The sequence below is a fragment of the Delphinapterus leucas genome, chromosome 2, assembly GCF_059928025.1.
Source record: "Delphinapterus leucas isolate spDelLeu-1000000601 "Yukka" chromosome 2, BTC_Dleu_Yukka2, whole genome shotgun sequence".
Taxonomy (NCBI): Eukaryota; Metazoa; Chordata; class Mammalia; order Artiodactyla; family Monodontidae; genus Delphinapterus; species Delphinapterus leucas.
The window spans coordinates 143,751,335-143,774,357 of NC_143130.1; the positions used below are offsets into that span (position 1 = coordinate 143,751,335).

General features: G+C 39.7%; 1 protein-coding gene across 4 annotated transcripts in view; it reads right to left on the reverse strand.

The window, feature by feature from the left end:
* The window catches only part of PPP2R5E (protein phosphatase 2 regulatory subunit B'epsilon), a 153,049-nt gene that overhangs the window by 52,594 nt on the left and 77,432 nt on the right, over positions 1-23,023 (reverse strand). The window lies entirely within an intron of this gene.

Genomic DNA, 23,023 nt, shown 5'->3' on the forward strand with positions numbered 1-23,023 from the left:
TAAATTTAAGAAAATTGAAATCGTATCAAGTATCTTTTCTGACCACAATGCTATGAGACAAGGTATCAATTACAGGAAAAAATCTGTAAGAAATACAAACACATGGAGGCTAAACAACACACTACTTAATAACCAAGAGATCACTGAAGAAATCAAAGAGGAAATCAAAAAACACCTAGAAACAAATGACAATGAAAACACAACGACCCAAAACCTATGGGATGCAGCAAAAGCAGTTCTAAGAGGGAAGTTTATAGCAATACAATCCTACCTTAAGAAACAGGACACATCTCAAATAAACAACCTAACCTTACACCTGAAGCAATTAGAGAAAGAAGAACAAAAAAACCCCAAAGTTAGAAGAAGGAAAGAAATCATAAAGGTCAGATCAGAAATAAATGAAAAAGAAATGAAGGAAACAATGGCAAGGTTCAGTAAAACTAAAAGCTGGTTCTTTGAGAAGATAAACAAAATTGATAAACCATTAGCCAGACTCATCAAGAAAAAAAGAGAGAAGTCTCAAATCAATAGAATGAGAAATGAAAAAGGAGAAGTAACAACTGACACTGCAGAAATACAAAGGATCATGAGAGATTACTACAAGCAACTCTATGCCAGTAAAATGGACAACCTGGAAGAAATGGACAAATCCTTAAAAAAGCACAACATTCCAAGACTGAACCAGGAAGAAATAGAAAATATAAACAGACCAATCACAAGCACTGAAATTGACACTGTGATTAAAAATCTTCCAACAAACAAAAGCCCAGGACCAGACGGCTTCACAGGCAAATTCTACCAAACATTTAGAGAAGAGCTAACACCTATCCTTCCAAACTCTTCCAAAATATAGCAGAGGGAGGAACACTCCCAAACTCATTCTATGAGGCCACTATCACCCTGACACCAAAACCAGACAAACATGTCACAGAAAAAGAAAACTACAGGCCAATATCACTGATGAACATAGATGCAAAAATCCTCAACAAGATACTAGCAAACAGAATCCAACAGCACATTAAAAGGATCATACACCATGGTCAAGTGGGGTTTATCGCAGGAATGCAAGGATTCTTCAATATATGCAAGTCAATCAATGTGATAAACCATATTAACAAATTGAAGGAGAAAAACCATATGATCATCTCAGTAGATGCAGAGAAAGCTTTCGACAAAATTCAACACCCATTTATGATGAAAACCCTCCAGAAAGTAGGCACAGAAGGAACTTACCTCAACATAATAAAGGCCATATATGACAAACCTGCAGCCAACATCATTCTCAATGGTGAAAAACCGAAACCATTTCCTCTAAAATCAGGAACAAGACAAGGGTGCCCACTCTCACCACTATTATTCAACATAGTTTTGGAAGTTTTAGCCACAGCAATCAGAGAAGAAAAAGAAATAAAAGGAACCCAAATCGGAAAAGAAGAAGCAAAGCTGCCACTGTTTGCAGATGACATGATACTATACATAGAGCATCCTATAGATTCTACCAGAAAACTACTAGAGCTAATCAATGAATTTGGTAAAGTGGCAGGATACAAAATTAATGAACAGAAATCTCTTGCATTCCTATACACTAATGATGAAAAATCTGAAAGAGAAATTAAGGAAACACTCCCATTTACCACTGCAACAAAATGAATAAAATGCCTAGGAATAAACCTACCCAAAGAGACAAAAGACTTGTATGCAGAAAACTATAAGACACTGATGAAAGAAATTAAAGAGGATACAAACAGATGGAGAGCTATACCTTGTTCTTGAATTGGAAGAATCAACATTGTTAAAATGACTATACTACCTAAAGCAATCTACAGATTCAATGCAACCCTTATCAAACCACCAATGGCATTTTTCACAGAAGTAGAACAAAAAATTTCACAATTTCTATGGAAACACAAAAGACCCCGAATAGCCAAAGCAATCTTGAGAAAGAAAAACGGAGCTGGAGGAATCAGGCTTCTGGACTTCAGACTGTACTACAAGGGTACAATACTCAAGACAGTATGGTACTGGCACGAGAACAGAAATATAGGTCAATGGAACAGGATAGAAAGCCCAGAGATAAACCTACGCACATATGGTCACCTTATTTTTGATAAAGGAGGCAAGAATATACAATGGAGAAAAGACAGCCTCTTCAATAAGTGGTGCTGGGAAAACTGGATAGCTATATGTAAAAGAATGAAATCAGAACACTCCCCAACACCATACACAAAAATAAACTCAAAATGGATTACAAACCTAACTGTAAGACCAGACACTATTAAACTCTTAGAGGAAAACATAGGCAGAACACTCCATGAAATAAATAACAGCAAGATCCTTTTAGACCCACCCTCTAGAGAAATGGAAATAAGAACAAAAATAAACAAATGGGACCTAATGAAACTTAAGAGCTTTTGCACAGCAAAGGAAAACATAAACAAGACGAAAAGACAACCCTCAGAATGGGAGAAAATATTTCCAAATGAAGCAACTGATAAAGGATTAATCTCCAATATTTACAAGCAGCTCATGTAGCTCAATATCAAAAAAAACAAAAAACCCAATCCAAAAATGGGCAGAAGACCTAAACAGACATTTCTCCAAAGAAGATATACAGATTGCCAACAAACACATGAAAGGATGCTCAACATCACTAATCATTAGAGAAGTGCAAATCAAAACTACAATGAGGTATCACCTCACACCAGTCAGAACGGCCATCATCAAAAAATCTACAAACAATAAATGCTGGAGAGGGTGTGGAGAAAAGGGAACCCTCTTGCACTGTTGGTGGGAATGTAAATTGATACAAGCACTATGGAGAACAGTATGGAGGTTCCTTAAAAAACTAAAAATAGAACTACCATTCGACCCAGCAATCCCACTACTGGGCATATACCCTGAGAAAACCATAATTCAAAGAGAGTCATGTACTGCAATGTTCATTGCAGCTCTATTTACAATAGCCAGGACATGGAAGCAACCTAAGTGTCCATCGACAGATGAATGGATAAAGAAAATGTGGCACATATATACAATGGAATATTATTCAGCCATAAAAAGAAACGAAATTGAGTTATTTGTAGTGAGGTGGATGTACCTAGAGTCTGTCATACAGAGTGAAGTAAGTCAGAAAGAGAAAAACAAATACCATATGCTAACACAGATATATGGAAACTAAAAAAAAAAAAAAAGTTATGAAGAACCTAGGGGCAGGACAGGAATAAAGACGCAGAAGTAGAGAATGGACTTGAGGACACACGGAGGGGGAAGGGTAAGCTGAGACGAAGTGAGAGAGTGTCATGGACTTAAATATACTACCAAATGTGAAATAGATAGCTAGTGGGAACAGCCGCATAGCACAGGGAGATCAGCTCGGTGCTTTGTGACTACCTAGAGGGGTGGGATAGGGAGGGTGGGAGGGAGACGCAAGAAGGATGAGATATGGGGACAAATGTATATGTATAGCTGATTCACTTTGTTATAAAGCAGAAACTAACACCCCATTGGAGAGCAATTATACTCCAATAAAGATGTTTAAAAAAAAAAAGACATATGCACCCCAATGTTCACCGCAGCACTATTTACAATAGCCAGGACATGGAAGCAACCTAAATGTCCATCAACAGAGGAATGGATAAAGATGTGGTACATATATACAATGGAATATTACTCAGCCATTAAAAGGAACGAAATTGGGTCATTTGCAGAGATGTGGTTGGACACAGAGACGATCATACAGAGTGAAGTAAGTCATAAAGAGAAAAACAAGTACCGTATACTAACACGTGTATGTGGAATCTAAAAAAATGGTATAGATGATTTTATTTCCAAAGCAGACACAGACGAAGAGAACAAATGTATGGATACAAAGGGGGAAGGGGGGGGGTGGGATGAATTGGGAGATGGGGATTGACATATAAACACTATTGATATAATATGTATAAAATAGATAACTAATGAGAACCTACTGTATAGCGCAGGGAACTCTACTCAGTGCTCTGCAGTGACCTAAATGGGAAGGAAATCCAACCAGGAGGGGATATATGTATACTATAGCTGACTCACTTGGCTGTACAGTAGAAAGTAAAAACATAACACTGTAAAGCAACTATATTCCAATTTTTTTTAAATGAACAAAATAAGTTTTTAAAGTATGTTAGAAGAATTTATTTTTCAACTATTTTATTTTAATCTACACTGGGGTTAATGCAAAGAAAAATAAAATTAAGAAATAAGTGTCCCTTCCCCGTGGTTTCCAGTTCATACATATGGGCATATAGTTCACAGTGTAAAATGATATATTGGTCTTCCAAATGATTACTTAAGAACCATCCATTTAAACTTGAACCGTTTAAATTTTTTTCCTTCTCATTTAACAACAATAAAAAGTAATAAAAATCTTTCTGTGATGCCAGAAGAAACAAAAAAGAAAGAAAGAAGTGTCCTCGAGGTAGTCTAATTCATTTTCATTTCAACGATATTCCAATAAACACTGAATGTTGGAATCAAACTAAAGGCTTGAAGGCACTGGCCTGTCCTCCAGAAAGTGACGATAAGGACTGAAAGCAAAGCTGAGGGAATGGGAGGAATGGGTATTAAAATCTGGAATGTTAAAAGCCCTCCTCGGGCTTCCCTGGTGGCGCAGTGGTTGAGAGTCCGCCTGCGGATGCAGGGGACACGGGTTCGTGCCCCGGTCCGGGAAGATCCCACATGCTGCGGAGCAACTGGGCCTGTGAGCCATGGCCGCTGAGCCTGCGCGTCCGGAGCCTGTGCTCCGCAACAGGAGAGGCCACAACAGTGAGAGGCCCGTGTACCGGAAAAAAAAAAAAAAGCCCTCCTCAAAGACAGCAAACCTAGGATTAAGGATTCCACTGAGTTGCTTCTAGAATCAGATCATGTTAGAGACTACCTAACCCAGCTCCATTTGTATGAAATAAGAAAAGTGACGTCCAAAGAGCTTGTTTTTCAAGGTAACACAGCGCCGTGATCTGCACAGAGAGTTCTGGGGGTTCTTTCCTTGACACATCACCTCCACCCCAACCCCTGAAGACCATGTATGGACCCGACTTCTTTATATCTCTCTCTCTTTTTTCTCTGATTCCCCCCATCATTTCTTTTTATCATTTTTATTACTCTCTCATTTTCCCATCCCTCCTTTCCCATCACCCCCTTCTTAGGTTTTCAATGGCATCCATAGGCATTGTTTACCTGAGAGCATTCAGGCCTAAGCTGATGGGTGACCCTGCCCGGCACTAACAGAGAAATAAAACACGCTGTGCACGCCTGCTGTCTGGTTCAGCTCCGCATCATCAGACACCTAGATGACGGCAGTGGTTTCCTCTCTGGTGTTCCTGCTCCTCACATCCCTTCTTCTCACCTGCGCAATTGGATTTTGAGCCCCTCGGGGGCTCTTTACTAATTTCTGAATGCCTAGAGCCTGATATACAATGAATGGAAATAAATAGGTTTCCAGATAAAATACAGTGTACCAGTTGAGTCTAAGTTTCACATAAACAAATAGTTTTTCGCTCAAGTATGTCCCACATACTGCAAGGGGACTGAAAAATAAATTATTCATTGTTTATCTGAAATTCAAATTTAACTAGGCGCCCTATATTTTTATTTCGTAAATCTGACAACCCTAAAATAACACCAATATTAATTAAGAACCTCTACTGGTTACAAGTCAGTTGTGACTCAGGACTGGCTCTGTAACATACGAGGGAAGAGGAGGAGACGGGGATACTGTTGCCGGCAAGGCCTAGGACCTAACAGGGGCTTGCTCTGAAGGACTGGCTGCTCTCTTACTTTTCAGTTCTTTAGTTTCCTGCTGATTACTGTTAACTATGGCAAAAATAAATAAATTTCGAAGTCTTGGCCAAACGTGAAAGAGAAGACTAAAAGGTTCCTAAGTGCGTGGCCCGATAAGCAAAAGAGGAATAAGTGTTTAGGCATACTTTCATCAGTTTTTGATTAAACAACTTATTACTTTTTAACTTGCGATATTAAAATACAACTACTAATATTTTAGTTACTTAAAACACTGCAGAAAAATAAACAAATAAAAACTCACTGTCCTCAATCCCTTCCTCTCCAAAGAAACTACTAACTTTACACCATGATTTTGGTCGACATCTTGCTGTTGTTAGTGTTTAAGGAAAATAACTAGCACGTTATAAAAGAACAGAATGTGTTATAGCACCTAGTAGCCAGTCACTAAATATCTGCCAGGATTAATAAAGAACAAAACAGAAGGTAAGGACAGCAGAGTGCGTATTACTTTAAAAAAAACACAACTATTTAACTTAAAGGACTACTAAAAAGTGTTTTTAAAAGGTATTAAAGGAATACTTTTTATTTCCTTTAGTTATATATTTGTTAGCACTATTAATACTTAAGGCTTGGGAAAACCAGGCATGTAATGTAATCAGGGACCACTTTCACCACAGCATAACAAGGCAACTTAAATCATCTTCCCTGTGCTTTAAAATATTTTCTAGATGATTAAGTACCATCTTTCTTTGATAAAAGCAGGTGAACTTGTTGATATCAAAAAGATTTCTCCCTCTTTCATCTGTGAAACTGTAATTTCATACACTTATGCAATGCTGCAAGTATACCAACTGTAAATATAAAAATGACATCATAGCTATAAAATACATTTTCTTGGGATTATCTAAGAAGCAAATTTTCTAACAAAAAAGAACTATATGAAGAATGTTAAATAGAGAACCTTCAAGCAAAATTCGAAGTGCCATTATTCCTCTAGCACTACTTGTATTAAGACCTCATGCAAGTAACAATTTCAATGATATCCCTGAGGTTTTCATCCAGTTCTTCATTCATTCATTCCATAATCCATCCACTATTGAAAAGAAACAAATGATTTAATCCAGCATTTATAATCAGAGGGAGGACCCAGTAAATGCAATGTTGAAGCTAGGTCATCGTGCATTATTTTCATAGTATTTTGTGTTAGCCCAATAGATGCATCTAAATAGATATAGTAAAACTAAATCTTGAAAGAAAATAGGAAAATCTCATAAGTAGTTCATCAACATTTACCATGGATGCAATGTTCAAAAATAATTACATCTAAAACAAAAGTGTGAACATAAACAAAACTTACTTTAAATCTCTAAATCAGATGTTTGAACAGAGAAGACTATTTCCAAACATACTAGGATTTGTATTAAATATTCAAACTCTAAGAATAAGAACTAAAATTCCAATAAAATTTGCCTAGATACCCTGCTATGCTATGTATGTCTTATAACGTCAAAGTAATAAATAGTTTATACACATAATGTCAAGTTACTTTTGGCAGCACCAAATTTAAGAATTCTTAACGGTCCCAATGATAAAGAACCTTTCAAACCTGACTCTCAGCCCCTTTTAAATAATTATAGATAAATAATTACTCATAAATAAAAACAAGGGGAAAAATCCCAAAGCACATGTAATTACACTCAAGGAATTTAGAGCAGATAAATACCTTTTAAGCTGCTGCTCTGATTAGGAAACAAATGGCAACATTTTCAAACTTCCAATTAGCACTTAATTTAATTCACTGGCAATTTGTTCAATCAATAATTTGTTTCTAAAGCCAAACTATGTCTTTTAATTACCGCAATAAATCTACCATAGTCTTCAGACTAGGTATAAATTCTCTTTTTAAACCTCACTGTCTACGTGAATGGATGAAGCTGTTTAAAAGTTGTGAAACCATTAAAATCCCTAATTCTAGCATAAAGACAAGTCCTTAGCACTAACTCTAAAGAGCAGAAATTTAACTAAATCCGTATGACAACTTCCTAGATTATGAGCCATCCACTGTAGGTGTCACTTTATTCTCTAATATATTAAACATGTAACTGTCGTTGCTATGTAATATTATCAATACAATCAAAATGTTCAGACAAGCGTTTCCACAAGTTATTATTCAAACATGCTCACTTGAGTTAAATATGATTCCTTGAACCAAAACCACCTCGGCAATGCTGGTGTGTGCCACAAGCACAGGTCCTAGCGACACAATAAGGACTAAAATATTGTGATACATAGGTGTGTCAAGCTACTGCAGCAAGGGTGTTCACGTTTTTATCATAAAACCACCTTTGTGTACAAAGCTCTATACCTTTCAGAAAATATTCACCGAACCAGAACCAAAGACAGAGAGCACTGTTTCCACATGACTAAGAAACACGTACTTGTGACAGTTGTGAGATTTGTTTTACAACACTCGGAAATCTAAACGAGGATTTAAAAGATTTCTAAAGTCAATGATTACAACCTAATAATTGTTACCCATTCACTTTCATACCTTAAGTCTGTATTAACAGGGCTTTCTAGGACATAGCAGCCATTCTATTAAACCTGATTTCTGAAATGAGGCAGAAAGAACATCTTAAAATGATGAAAAGCTTAGCAGTCAGTTGAAGAAAGAGAGTAACAAACAACAAAAAAGGAAGTTTAAAAATTTATGTTGCCCAATTAGAATTTTTAAATACGTAGATAAAGACAAGATTAAATTAATAGAAATTTTGGTCATGTACTATTTTCCTAACTCACAATGATACCATCATTTTTACTTATATTTCCTTCATTAAGTATTTCTTTCAAAAAGAAAAAAACCTGTTTTCATTGATGCTATTACTGCTGCTGTTGGTGGTGGCAGTATTTAGTTGATAACTGTTATGATCAATTGGTGTAACTGGATTTTTCTGAAAATAATTTGATCCCTTTAGACAATCAGTTTCTAGAAGGATCAGAGCACTGACAACTGCATGGGAAGAAAGGGATCTGTCCACGAGAGATTAAGACCAGAGAATCAATAGAATTTGAATACAGATCAAACGTAAATACTAGGTACAGTTTTGAGGAATAACATCAACATTTAGTTACAAGGAGACAAAAGGGAGAAAGCGCGTGAACGAGAGGTCTCTGTCTTTTGTTCCATTCTCTCTGACCTACCACATGCCCATCAGAAGACAGCAATGCGCCAATAGCAGGAAAAGAGATCGGGAGGGTAGGGGGATGCAAGGGAAAGAGGAGGATATCTGAGCAGAGCCCCCTCCATGTGCACTTATATAAAATTCAAAATCTCACAAAACTAATCATTAATGCCAGTACAGAGCAAGGAGAGAGGACTCAAACCCACAAAATCTGTGCTCTTATTCACAGTGCCACATCCGGGCATATTAAAATGGGAGCCCTGTATGAGAGGGTGGCATTGAGACCGGCTGGGCCATTTCCTTACCACAACCCCCCTTTCGTCCTCCCAGGAACTCTCCTTTTATTGGTGCCTTTGGGTCTTTTCTCTTGGGCTTGTCTGATTCTCCAGAAAAGAAACATCCATCTCCAGAGTAGCGGCAAAAGGGATCTGGGAGCTGGGATGGGGAAGAGGGTTAAGGATCCTTCCACTCAGCATGATTCCCTGCTTTCAGAAAGGTACCATTGCTCTGAACTGGGCCTAATATCCCTGAGTCTAGATTCCCTCCAGTTTAGCCTCTCCAGAGAGTAGCCCTTCAGTCTTCTGCTGGGAGTTGGGAGGCGCAGTCATCTGGCTGCCTGGTTTGGGGGGAGTGAGTAGGATCAGGAGTTCCAACTACTTCTTACACAGACCTTCCACCAAGTCTCCTATTTTTGCCCCCATGCACCCTTACTTTGAAAAGTACCTTTCTGCACCTTCCAGGGGTTAATACGGTATGAGTTGGCTACTTCTGAACTGTCCTTGCTGTTGCTTAGGGTTCAACTGTCTCTAATCAGCCAAGGTAGTGACCACAGGTTCATTTGCTTTCTGGCTTCCAAAATGTTGAGTCTGAGATGTCCTCTCTGTTTTGCTTTGTTCCTGTGGGCTTTATTTCCTTTCAGTAATTTTTGTGTGGGTTCAGAGATAAAGCAAGTAAACATAACGCATGTATGTGTTCAATTCGCACTATTTACTCAAAAGTTAGCAATTGTTTCCTATTAAATTATTTCTTCCATTCTCCAGTAACTTCTGCTAATTCAGGCAATTTAATTTTCTTATGCAAAAATGTCAATCCCCCATTAGTGGGAAAGAATCCAGCAGAACGACAAGAAAACTAAATGGCAGCTGCTCTAACCTCAGCCAAGGTAAAGTGAGAGATGCCACATCAAGTTTTCTTTCTCAGACTTAGCACCAACCACAGTAAAAGATCTTAGTGTGGATCAAAATAGAAAGCAAAGCACGTTCTGGATCTTGGAATACTGAATAAAGAAGTCAAATGAATGCCTCAAAGTCATCAATTTCACCCAATGAACAAGTACACAAATCTCAAAAGAAAAATCAGCACTACAACTCAAGGTCGAGCAAAGCTGAACCCTTGGCATGATGCTCTTGTCTCAATACTCAGTTCTCTGTCATCTCTTCTACTATGAATTCTGTTTCCAGGGCACTAGGATGTCCTTAACTCCATTATTTCCAGTTATGTACAGAGCAATTCTGACATCTCATTAGATCTCAAATTCATTCTAGTCAAAACCAATCACATCCTCTATTTCCCCCTGAAAGAGATTTCTCTTCTCACCTTTCTCATCTGTCTAACCCTTTGGAATTTTCTTTAACTCTTCCTCTCCGCTATCTGCTTTATGCAACTTATGAACAAGTCATTTTATTTATTCCTTCACAACGTCTCTTGGGGCTAATGGTGGTGTTACTTTTCTATTTTTTTAAATATTTTTTGATGTGGACCATTTTTAAAGTCTTTACTGAATTTCTTACAATATTGCTTCTGTTTTATGTTTTGGTTTTTCGGCCACGAGGCATGTGGGATCTTAGCTCCCAGACCAGGGATGGAACCCGCACCCCTTGCATTGGAAGGCGAAGTCTTAACCACTGGACTATCAGGGAAGTCCCAGTGTTACTTTTAATAGTGGAATTTGAGAACAGTTTAAATGTCCCCAGATGGGAAAAGCGTTAAGTAAACAATGGTATATCCACATGATGGAGTATGAGGCAGACATTAGAACGATGTTTTTAAAATATATTTAATCACATGAAAGCATGTTTACGTCATAATTCTAAAGAAATTTTTAATGCAAAATTAAATACATAGTAAGATTAGAAAAAAAATTTTAACAAGGGAAAACAGGAAAGGGAACAAGGAAATTTTCTTAAGTGACGGCAATGTTCTAGATCTGGCGTTATCGTTACATGAGTGTATAGAACTGTTAAATTCATTAAACATTCACTGTCTAAGCCCTGTTCTTAAAATTGTATTCCATGTAAGCATATCTAAAAATTTTTTATTTAAGGGAAAAATCTCATTTTAAAACAGTGACTAGGAGGAAACTGGCCAAAATGTGGACAATGATTGAATTTAAATAATGAAACTATGGATCATTTTTTTCTCTGGTTTCCAAACTTTCTTTTATGAGCACAGGAAAAAAAGAGAGAAGATGGGGAGTCCTTTTACATATTATTTTCCAATTCCTCTTCCTTTGCTGCCATCTGACAAGATTAGGACAACAGCCTTCTGCCACCAGCCATCCTGGGTTAAATCTGCCAGCCAAAAATCTCTGTAAAGGAGCTGGCAGGAAGCTTTTTTTGTGGGGCAGGAGAAAGAAAAATAAGAATATCATTTACATTTCACCTCCTATTCAAAAACCTTAGCAACTCTCTGCTTGCTGTCCATAAGATTAAGTCTAACCTCTTCTACTTAGCTTGCCAAGACCTCTGTAATCTAGACCCATCCCTGCCACTCCATCTTATTACCCACAAATTCCAACCACGAACCCTCCAGTCCCATTAGGCTTCTATTTCAAGACTACTGTGCTCAAAGTAAGAGGCAACTTTTTACCTGCTGAAATGCTGACAGTAATGTTAAATTAATTCTCTCTAGAGTCTATTATCCCCACACGAACCATCACCAGGAAATATTTCCCACAGAGAGACAACTATATTGCACTGCCTCCAAAATTGGAAATGTAGCAGTGAATCCAAAAGTGAAGATTGTTGATATTAAATCTTGGAATCCAAAAATAGAGGTGTAAACACTGCAATAGTCATAGTGCTTACTGTGTATAAATACGGAGCAGGCCATCTTGCTGCTGGCAGTCAAGCACTCACGTCCCACACACAGGCTAGCCCTGTGATACCAGGTTTTTGCTACATACAATTATGCATGGACTACGGATCCTACATCCCAGAAAGGTACTAAAACTGGTAAATTAAGTCATTTTGGTAAGAGCCAAAGTGCACAAGTCGATAAAACAATAACAACACGGGGCTGTTTTGAGAACACGTATAGTCCTTTAACATCTGCTTTGAACACTTTACGGTTCAAAATCAGCTAATGCTAAAAGAAAATTTAAACCTCTTGAATTTTGAATTTAAAAAACGCACACAACACTTGAGGCTCCTGAGGCAGAGTTTCTAGCTATTGAGTATGTGTTCTTATATGAAATCACTGAAAATAAACAGGGAACTGTCAAAACTGTCACTGCCCCTTATTCTGTGTCTGTGTGTAAGTCTCTGTCTCTGTGACCCTTCATTAGTAAAATAAAGCCCTGAGCTAAAGGGTGAGCAGTGAAAACAAAACACACCTGACCTACATTTGACCAGAGATTAACATCACCCTGTACCAGATACTACTGCTTCATAATAAATTGAGTAAGAAGCCCCTCCAGACAGACAGCTCTCCCTCACCAGCCTCACTGAGGCACGCTGGCCTCATCTTGGAGGGGGAGACAGGAGCGTGGGTGTCAGTTCCTAGGAAAGGAACCAAGACAAGGTTCTAGGGGCAGGTACTGCCCACCAACCCTTTTAGCTTCCTTTTTCTAGGGGGGGGGGCCACACCGCGAGGCATGCGGGATCTTAGTTCCCCATTCCCTCTGCAGTGGAAGTGCAGAGTCTTAACCACTGGACCACCAGGGAAGTCCCTAGCTTCCATTTTCAATGTGCTTTTAAAGACCATTGCCTTCCAATTATTTCACCCTTCAAATAACTACACTTACTTTCCAGAATAGGGCATGACAAACTCCCCACTTTGTACCTGATGGCAGCACAAATACAAAACTCAACTTTCTAGCACCTTATCTACTGTCTAAGCTTAACACATTTTTCTAACTTCTAAGAGAAAAAGCCAAACGTCCCGCAAAAGGAAGAGGCCTGCATTATTCCAGAATGTTCTACTCTATTCTACTCTATTCTCATAAATACCTTAACTTCTTCAGGAAGGGAAATTCCATGGTATTTCAAGGTAGCCCATGGAGCACCTGCCCAGCCCCCGCTCTCTGTTTGTAACCCACCTTTCTGTAGGGCCAGGAAACATTATACTCTCCAGAATACCTTGCTTATCCATTTTATTAAAAAATAAACTCACTCTCCAACTTACCAAATAGTTATAATAGGTCCTATTTTTATTCAGAAACATCCTCTCTTCTGTATGTCACCCTCTGCCCTCCTGGCACTGCTCCTCCCACGGAGCAGCATGTGGGATTTTCCCAGACCGGGCCACGAACCCGTGTCCCCTGCATCGGCAGGCGGACTCTCAACCACTGCGCCACCAGGGAAGCCCAAGTTTGGCTTTTAATATTTGTCAGAAGCCACCTACCTCCTGGAAATGACCTGCGTTGTTTTCTTGCCAAATTCTTGCCTCAAGCATTACTGTCTCTGAGAATGCCACATGGAGGACACTCATTTTCTCCGTTTCTTCCTGCTAATAATGCACCACTGTGGCGTAACCGGCTTTCCCCTTAGAGAATCAACCAATAAATACCTCTCTCTCATTTCTGTCTCTCCTCAGTAAAGAGAAGACTGAGCCATATAAACTAACATCAATTCCTATGCTAGAGGTTAAGACCCACTTATATATACCACAGGCAGTATTTCCCAATCATTATATCATCCATTTTCTTGGCAGATTTTTCCAGAAGTATTGCTTACACCGCTAACCATATTTTCAGTTTCAAGGTTAAATTAAAAGGTGGGATAAAAGAGGAATCAAAACTTGAATGCAATACTGTAACTTATCCTGCAAAACTCTGCTGCCAGCTTGGGGGCGTGGGGGAAGGAGAAAGAGGGGAATATTCTCATCTCAGCGAAATGATAGTATTGGATAGATCAGTGCTAGACAAGGCACAGCTGTCAAACCATTTTAGGTATATTGAAAACTCTGAACAATCTGTAAAGCAGTTAAGCCACAGGGACTACAGCTTGTAAATGAAGCAAACAGCAATCATGAGTAGCTCATTGCTTCCTGAGTAAAAATCTGCTCCTTAAAATGTTTAAATTAAAACTAAACCCATTAAAATCCCTGTCTGATATTTTAAGAGAGAATGTTTGCAGGAGAGAAGTGGCAAATTATTAATACCGTGTGGACATGACTATGCAAGTAATATCAGGAAAAATTTTATGTAGGGCAGCACATATACACATGTGTATATATATAGTTATACACACACGGGCACCTACAGATTAACAGGGCTCTCCCCACACCCTCAAAAAAAGACTTGAAAATAAAATTTCCCAGAGAGAATTTCAACAGTCAAAGGTGTGGAAAGTCATCTTAAAGAGACAAAAAAGCTTTCAGGCTAGCAAGGCTTCACTGTAACCAGAAAAACTGACTAATCCATCCAAACAAAAAAGGTTAAGTCTAGCAGAGGTGGCAAAGTTGGTACTATGAATAACGATAACAGTAACAACATCATAACAACCTTTATAAAGTTACAGTGGGTAACAACTTTAAGAGGATTAAGACTCATCTAAGATCACACGGCTAGGTAAGTGGCCCAGGTCATTCCGTCTACATCACAGACCCAGGGAGGACCACAAAAAGGAAAAGCAGGCTATACAAATGTTAAGTGCTTCCAAGGATTAGAGGCCAACATAGAGATGGAGGGGCCTTTTGTTGTTGTTGTTGTTGGTACGCGGGCCTCTCACCGCTGCGGCCTCTCGTGCCGCGAAGCACAGGCTCCGGACGCGCAGGCCCAGCGGCCATGGCTCATGGGCCCAGCCGCTCCGCGGAAAAGGGGCCCCTCCGGACCGGGGCACGAACCCGTGTCCCCCGCATCGGCAAGCGGACTCCCAACCACTGCGCCACCAGGGAAGCCCAAGAGATGGAGGGACATTTAAGTCATCTAACTCCCTTGCTCCAATCCAAGCTAACCAAACAATTTAGGGATCCCTTGGCTGCTGACATAGCTTGCCTGCTTCTAACGGTGGGGCAGAGAGAGAAGTAGCATGGCGGGAGCACACGAACTTAAGGGATACGACCATCTCGAGGATGGAACAGAGGAGAGTTTTGAACTACACAGCTTTCCTCCTGAGGTCCTCCTCACCCCCAATCACCATGTACTCCTGCCTACTGGGGAGGAGTGGTAGGGCAGAGAAAAAGTGTTAATTTGAGAATAACACAAAGGCAATGTAGTTATTATATATAGGGTAGTGAGGTGGTGCGGGGAGACGGAGTGAAAGGGAAGCTGTTTCTTAAGCAAAAACAAACATTTAACCCCAGAGCCTATTATTTGATAAAATAACAAGCAAGGAAAAGGTAGAGGGAAAAGCATCAAGGCCTTATGACCTATTCAGAGGGGCTCAGAAAGAGAACATAGTACTGAGGCAACAGTCCAAATTTAGAGATTTTAGTCTTCATTCCTATTAGAAAGACTGATCCCAGGAGAGCATTATGGCACAGCAGTTAAGAGGATGGGCCCTGTAGCCAGACAGACTGGGTTCAAACCTCAGTTCTGCCAGTTACCCAGGTGAGTACCTTTGGGCAAGTTTCTTAACCTCTCTCTACTTCCTTTACATCATCTATAAAATAATATATAATAATACTATAACAAAATATAATATAAAATACTATAATTATATAATATAATATACAAAACAAGGCTGTTGTCAAGTAGCTGCTGCAGACTATTATGCGGCTGACGGTGGAAGGCGTGCGGGTGCTGGTGGCCTTCTTTGGTTAGTGCACACCTTTCTGAAGAACCTCTAAAGATTAAGTATTCAACCACAATTCTAAACTGTATAACCATTATAAAAACCTACAAAAATTGACACAAGGTAAGACAAAAAATCTGAATAGTCAGACATGTATTTTAGAAATTGAGGGGGTCTGGGAGGGATGGATTGGGAGCTTGGGATTGGCAGATGCAAACTATTATATATAGAATGGATAAACAACAAGGTCCTACTGTATAGCACAGGGCCTGTGATAAACCGTAATGGAGAAGAGTATGGAAAAGAATGTATATATGTATATATAGAGAGATAGATAGATAGATGTATAACTGAATCACTTTGCTGCACAGCAGAAATTAACACAACATTGTAAATCAACTATAGTTCAATAAAATAAATTAAAAAAAAAAAAAAAAAGAATTCACTGCCAGAAACCTTCCCATAAAGAAAACTCCAGGCCCAGATGGTTTCATTGGTGAAATCATTCTTACAACTTCATTTTTCATCTTTAGTTACTGCCATAAATGGGAAGACCCTGCTCCTTTCCAATCTCATCCTACATTTTCCAACAGAGCAGCATCAAGCAGAGCACTGCATATGTAAAAATCGAGCTTAAACCATTTTGGAGTCAGATCATATCTTTGAAAATTTAATCAAAAGCTACAGATCTTCTCCCACAAAAAGAGGCAAAACACAAAATTTTGCACTCAACATCAGGAGGTCCACTGACCCCCATGAAACCAACTGATGGACACCCAAAGATGCTAAATGAATATCGTTAAACGAGCATTAACTGAAGTAGCACAGAGTGACAGTTTAAGGAAAGGACAGAGCGCCTGCCAGTTTCTCTACCCTCTGATAAATTACAAATGGTAACAATCTGTTCCTAACCTTGAGCAGCAATTCTTCCTGACCTCATTCTAAAAGTATCTTTTGGTAATCTTCATCATCATAACCTTAAATTCTTTTCAAAGTACCAAGGAATTCTTTTTCTAATTTAATTCTTAGGTCCTATCTTTTAGACTTATCCTATCCATAAAAATTCCCCAATAAGTTCATCACTTCCTAAATGACTTTCCCAGATGTCACTCAATTCTTTCCCATTATTTGTATTTCCAATCTTGTAACCAGCCCACCTTCCCCCATCCCACATCCAGTGGCTCACACCAAAAGATCTTATCTCCTTTGGGCCTAAAGAATCACCTCCAAGGCAAATTCTGGCCAGGATGTATAGTTATATTCCTTATCAGATGCAGGAGGATGAAAAATGGAAATTTCATATTCCCCCTGGTAGTTATCATTCCCAAGGCTACCTTTAGATAGCTGTTATTTTATGAAAAGAAATCCTCCATCCTTTAGCCAAGAGAGGATGCAATGAAGTTAACAAAGCATTCCTAAGAGTCTGTGTAGGCACACTCTGAGACCTTTAATTGCGACTTCATATTTTTCTACAAAACCATATTATCCTACTAGGAGGCTAACCAGAGCTGTGATTTCCAGTTAAGTCACAGAAAGTATAAAAGATAAAGCACTTAGATAACCAAGTGACAGGATATAATTTGAGAGTGGGAAAAAACGAAGCTAATGTGTGGCCAAGAAACAATATAAAGGACTCAAGGAAAGATTTCAATAGAAAAAAGAAGAAAAAGTTGTACAACATATTTTATCTTAAAACTACATTCGCTTTGGAAAATCATATATTCTACAGTTTGAGATATACAGAGATTTAACCACAGATGAGGTAGGAATAGGGCAGACTGAAATCAAGAAAAGCCAAGATATAAAGAGAAAATATGAAAATAATAACAGCAAACGACCAGTGCAACAAGATATACTTTGTGCAGGAAAGAAGTGATAGGGTTTTACTCTAATGAGGACAGTACACCCAAGATTCCACCACTGTACGTGCAATCATTATCTACAGCCGTCATTTCAACTTCCTCATGTTTCGCATACTACCTCCCCCGAACCTACTGCACTGAAGCACAAGGATTCTCTGCATCACCTGGGGTCCCAGTATTGTTCTCTTTCTCCCCTGCTCTACTCTCATGCTAATAATTACCAATCTCAATCTCCAACTTTCCCATCCAGGACTCCTGTAACCTCAAAGTTAACACATCAAAAATCAACCCAGCTTCCACCCAAAAAACCTGCTCCCCTTCCTGCTGTACCTTTCTCAAATAGGAGCTCCATGACTACCAAATTCCCAAAGCTATCCTAGACTGCTTCCTCTCTCTCTCACTCCAAACATCAATGCAAATGCTACGTGCCTTCAATTTTACCTCCTAGTGAGCCTTAAATGCCATCCTTTCCTCATCTTCTCTACTTTCACCCCGTGCTTGGTTTAGGCCCTCTTAACAACTTCTCTGATACAACAGGCCCCTAATCAATTCCTCTCTGCCTTCAAGTTCAGCCCCCTCCAATCTACCTGACTCACTGCCATACAGTACAAATCTGACTGTGTCACTCCCCTGCTTACAACTTTTCAATGATTATCCACTGTCTGTGAGGTTCTTTCAGGATCTTCTGGTCCACATCTGCATCTTCAACTGCCATCGTTCACCTCCTCTCACTCCCCAACCCACACACGCGCACTTAATGGTGTAACAACACAACACTGCTTGTGTTCCTCTGAATATATCATGCGGCTTGGGAATTCCTTTGCATCATGTAATTCTCTTTTTCATTTCAACACGATTTCAGCCCCTGGAAAACATGTTTTCACCTTTTAATACTCGGGCTTTCCTCACTTTGTAAAGCCTTCCTTGACCACCCCTATCCTCCTCGGATTAACCCCCCTTTTGCTCTACTCCTTCCCTGCCTTCTACATACTTTTATTAATGCACGTATGACATATTTTATTATTTGTTCACATAAGTGCCCTCTCTACCAGACTGTGAGTTTGTTGACAGAGCAGGGTCCTCCTGTCTTTTTTTAATCATCAAAATGTAAAAACATGGCTCTAAATCACTCAATAAACATTACTTGGAATTAATTAAATGACGTCTTCACCCGTTAAGATTTCCTCTCACATTTGAACTATCCCCAAAAGAGATGGTTTTGAAAAGGAAGATGTGTGAATATAAAGAGTATAAAATACAGTTTAAGTTTGAGTAAAAAAAAAAAAAATTAACCCAAGATTACTTGGAGAGCTAGAAATTCTAAGAAATCTTTTAAATGGATGCATGGCAACAGAACCAGAAACAAAACATGAGCATAATGTGGTAAAAATACTGCCTCAAAGACAGAAGCCTGACACTTGAGATGATGCACGGCAAAATGTGCCAAAGCCTAAGGAACTAACAGCCCTGGTTCTCATTTTTCCATCAGATGTGACCCCATGAGAAAGAAACACATGGAAGAAACCACTTACAGAGCAGAAGCAACTACTCTGGACAGTGCTCTGTAAACTTTAAGAATGGCAGAATCCAGGGACTTCCCTGGTGGTCCAGTGGTTAAGACACCATGCTTCCACTGCAGGGGGCACGGGTTCGATCCCTGGTCAGGGAACTAAGATCCTGCATGCCATGCAGCGCGGCCAAAAATAATAATAATAATAGAAAAGAAAAAAAAAGAATGGCAGAATTCATTCTAAATTTCTTACACTGTGTTGACGAAAGAGCTGGTATTTTTCAGAGCTGGAAGGATGTGAGAGACCACCACCAACTCCCACCATTTACAAGCGGAGACTTGGGGCTTAGAAAGGAACCCAAGTCTCACCACTAGTTAAGTGGAAGATGAGAAATGAGGACAGTGGCTTCTACTTTCTCTATCTGGGGCTCTTTCCACTACCCCACACTACCCTTCTGCAGGTGAGTTAGGTGCTATATTGTTTTTTTTATTTTGTTTACACATAAAGAGTTATTTGTCTTTCTTAATTCTAAGAGTCTGTAGGTGGTGTCTAGACTTTATATAAATGCTAAAAATGGTTTCCACACTCATAGATTACTTTCATCTTCTACTCTTTTCTTACCCTAACAGGCATAGCAACTCTCAAAGTACAGTCCCATCAGGTTTTGGTAATAAAAATACTGACATCAGAACATGCCATCTTAAGTCATCACTCATCCTGGTTTGTAAAACCTAGCTATCGTTTCATGGATATTTCATTAAAAGCACTACCACTTCCCTCACTAATCCTAGTGAAGCAGTTTCATTTTACAGTAATAAGAAAGAGGAATAGGTGGGAACAGTAACTATTCAACAGGCAGGATTGGAATTACAGAATTTGAGGACCACTGAGGCAATGGGATACAGCATATCGAGCTAACAGAGCATTTTAAGTCCACAAACAGGAACTCTGGGTTCCCCCAATGATTATAAAGTCAAGTGTCTAATAATGAAATCACAAAATATAGTAACAGTATCATTGATTAAACGCTTGCCATGTGTTAGCGACTGTTCTAAGAGCTTTACATACATCATCAACAATCCTCACAAAATACCCAAAAGGTAGGTACGTTACAGATGAGGAAAGTGAGCAGTAATAGTGCCAGGATTTCTACACACAAGGGGCTCACACGTGGCAAAACAGAAGGGAGTAGAGGGCAAGTAGGGACTTGGTTCCAACCCTTCTTAAAGAGACATAAATCCCTGTTTACTAGGTTGTATGTGTGTCTGAGGTGGTGAGAACCTTGATGTACAAACAAAGCACGATTTTCCTCAGGTGGACTATTCATGGAGCAGGGCAGGAGGGGCTGTGGCTGCCCTTCCCCCAATGCCACACACCTCTTAGCACCTCACAAAAACTGAGGACTCCAAAGATGGAGGGCTCTGTCCGCAGTGATGAAGCAAGTAAGTGTGGCCGGAGTTGGCATTTGAACCCAGGTTTGTGTGGTTTCAAAGCCCTTTCTCTTTCTACACTGCCATGCTACTTCCTTCTCTATAAATGTCATTTTGTCTAGGAACCATGCAAAATTAGTAGGTAGCAATTTCACAAATCACAAAATATGAAAAATAAATCACACCTCTGAGAACCCTAAACTATCACCCAGAAAGTCAATTATCTAATGCCCTAGAATAGCATGCATGCTACAGATTCAATACTTCCTAAAGTAGGGCTTAAGTACATTTTAAAGTACACATTCCCAGACGAATGACAGGAGTCTTTTTTTTTTTTGCAGTACGCGGGCCTCTCACTGTTGTGGCCTCTCCCGTTGCGGAGCACAGGCTCCGGATGCGCAGGCTCAGCGGCCATGGCTCACGGGCCCAGCCGCCCCGCGGCATGTGGGATCCTCCCCAACCGGGGCACGAACCCACGTCCCCTGCATCGGCAGGTGGACTCCCAACCACTGCGCCACCAGGGAAGCCCAGGAGTCTTTTTTTTAAAGTTTTTTTGTTGGGGTAGAGGGTCATGGGAGGAGGTGGTAAGAAGAGAAAATGGTCTCCTCTGAGAGCCCCAAGCTGGTTTAGGACCAAGTTGGTTCACAGGAATGAATGGGTTTTTGGATTATGCCAGCTACTAGGTTTAAAGCTGAATATAATCCAATGACATCCAATATCTTCATCCTAATTTGAGAGCCTAAAATGCCCCTATTTTAAGGGGGAATTCATCTATTCATTCAACAATCTTCAGGTAGGCCTGGGCTAGGAGGTATTACAGAGGCCACAGAGATGTGCAGGACAACTCCGAATAGTTTCTGCTTGGGAGTACTTACAGCCTAATTAGAAAAATCAGATAAACGTGTGAAAGGATTAAATGGCAGCAAATGAACAAATTCTAAAAGGGTGAGTTGCCAAGAAGTGGTAGAAGTGAAGGAAGGAGAAAACTCTGGGCTTCTCAGGAACCAGCGGTAGCACTGTAAGCGAGATCTTGAAAGGAAGGGGGGAATCAGAGTTAAAGGCAGGAGGGCAGGGAATTCACAAAGGCCCAGGAACAGGGAAAAGGGCTGTTACAAAACAAATCCACAGATATCCAGATGTTCTCGCAGAAGGGCAAACGGAGGTGTGTACAAGGACATTCATGGGGTCGTGGTTAAATAAATCATGGCACATCCACACAATGAAATGCAGCTATAAAAATGAATGAGGCAGCTTTATATGTACTGGTGTACATTATATACTGCTAAGTAAAAAAAGCAAGGTACAGAGACTGTGTATACTATGCTACCATTTGTGTGTTTACAAAAAACAATATTTATACATATATGCTTGTATATGCTTCAATATTCACGGACTATCCATGGAAAGATATAGAAGAAATTTATAAACGGTGAATACCTCTGTTAGCTGAGGACATGGGTAGGTTAAAACCAAGGGACTGTGCTCTGCAGAAGGCAGGTGGGCTAGAGAAGATCCTAAGTGTCAGGGTAAGAGGTTTAGAGAACATGCAAACTCTAGAGCATGGTTTCTCAGCAGTGGCATCATTGACATTTGGGGCCAGATAATTCTTTGTTGTAGAATTATCTACAATTCTTTGTTGTAGAACAATCTACAAAATTGTTGTACAATGCTGTCCTGTGCATTGTAAGATGTTTAACAGCATTCCTGGCCTCTACCCACTAGATGCTGGTAGCACCCCACCTCCCACCCCTGGTTGTGACTCCCAAAAATGTCTCCAGACAATGCCAAGGTGCCCTGGCAGGGAAAATCACCCCTGGTTGAGAGCCACTGCTCAAGAACCACAATATAAACAGTTAACATACAAAACCCTGTTTTACGTTCCTATAAATTAACAAATGCAATATACACTCCAATATGGATCTGAGGAATATATTGGACATTGTTTTGAAATGACCTTCATATATCTGTCATAGTTTCTCAAGTTGTGATAATTCAGGTCCCTTCCCAAATGTGAACTATTCATTTTTAACCATAACTACCCCATCACAGATGTCTCTTTTCTGCATTTGTTGAATACAAGTGATAATAGCGAAAAAGAAAGGCTAAGTACATTTTCAGCAGTACACAGAGGGTGGGCGAGATTTCCCAGTGGGCTTCCCATGATGCAATGACCCCCTTGGATCTCTTCAGCATAACTTCTCGAGTTAGTAGACCAGCCCCACTTCCTCCAGATATCATGTGCTCTCTAGATCCAAGATCTTTTAGGATGCCAAGGAAGGCAACCCTCCCACAGAAATCTAACTGAAAACT